Below are 1,684 nucleotides of genomic sequence, written 5' to 3' on the forward strand. Positions count from 1 at the left end.
CAATAGATTGCGCACTTGTATGACTGTTTTGTGTGCTTTCATATTTGTAGCTGTCACAAATTCACTCACATGCTCGAGTACTTACATTAGGGTGAATCAATTTGCATGGGAGATTTTTTCGGCTAAATATGCGCGTTTAGCACAGAATGATTCTATGTGTAATTCTAAGCAAATTTGCCGAAGAAACCATGGCTCTAAAATCAATTTGGAGTTTTCTAAATTACGAAAATAGATTTTTTAGCATTTTGCTGTAGTGTTGTAAAGAAGTGTTTAAATTTTATACAGAAACATGCTAGAAGGGGTTTTTTGCTATGAGGGGTCCATTTCTGCGCTTAACTTTGCAACAGTGAAAATTTTCATATTTTCTTCGAAACCTACTTTCGCAATTTGGTAAACTCCACATTGATTTTAGACCTATGGTTTCTTCGGCAAATTTGCTTTCAATTATGCACATGTAAAAGCCTCCTATCCTATCCTATAGTGAAAACAAATTTAGCCGCGTTAGCAAACATACCTATATACCCGTGAGCCTAAAGTAGGTATGTTTGCAAGGCAATTTCGAAAAAAAGTATTTTTTTTTCTGCTGTCGGATCTTAAAATATGATATTGCGACGTTCCTGTTTCGAAGACACATTTTTTTGTTCCCAAGCTCATTGACCTCAAGTAGCCCATTCTATTACTTACCCACGAACCTAATATACCACACTAATGTCAGTAAATTAAAGCTCGCCGAAAATCATGAAAGATGCTTTATGTTTATTTCAGTAGAACTATTAAAAGAAAGTAAGAAAGTAAGTAGGCATCTCCGAAAAATTTTAAACACGATGCCTAGGGTCAGCAAAAAATTATATTTTTTTTGGAAATGGCCTTGCAAAAATACTTTAGACTCAGGGGAGTACTGCGAAAATTTTTTTTTTTTGCTTGCAAGCTGGTGCGATCTAATGTACAAACATTCATGCGTGTGCTTCTCTTCCTTTTTCATACATACGTATTTGCTGTTTTGCCTTATTACTTCTGCTCTCAATCGCAATACAAACAAACAACGCCATGTTGACTTCAAATCACATATTGTCTAAATATTTTCATCCGCTTTGTCGCTTTTGCTTTTCCCTACCTCTCATCACTGCAGTTCACTTTGTCTGCCAGAGTAGAGCTTTATGTTTTTACAGCTTACAGCTTTTTGTTATCCTTTTGCATCCTGCATGGGAAGTAAAGTATGTTGGGTACTTACGTTTTGAGTGCACAATAGGGAATTAATAAAACGAGAACGAAAAATGAGTTTAGAAAATATGGAATTGGAGTCAAGCCGAATATGAGCAGCGAAATATTGCAATTGGAATTATATACATATATATATGTATGCAAACAAATTTAAGGCACAGAGAGTTTAAGGTAATTCTGTAATTTCGATTTGTGGTTGTTAGGTTCGCTTTGAAACTAATTTAGTGAATTTCCTAGCTGAGTAGATGATTAGGACTTTTAAGACCTTCTACAGTCAGATAATTTTTTTGATTGTAAAGGACTTACTTCTTTTACATAACATTAAGTTAAGTCTATTTAAATTCGAATTACATAAAACACTCGTTTTTTATTATTACTTATTATTTTCAATTACGTCTTTTTTCTTAAAATCCGTCAAAATATAGAGTCTAGTCTAAATAGACAATATGTATTTATCAGGCTG

This window comes from Rhagoletis pomonella, unplaced genomic scaffold, assembly GCF_013731165.1.
Source record: "Rhagoletis pomonella isolate Grant_MI unplaced genomic scaffold, Rhpom_1.0 Rhpom_scaffold_00003, whole genome shotgun sequence".
In the NCBI taxonomy this organism is placed as follows: Eukaryota; Metazoa; Arthropoda; class Insecta; order Diptera; family Tephritidae; genus Rhagoletis; species Rhagoletis pomonella.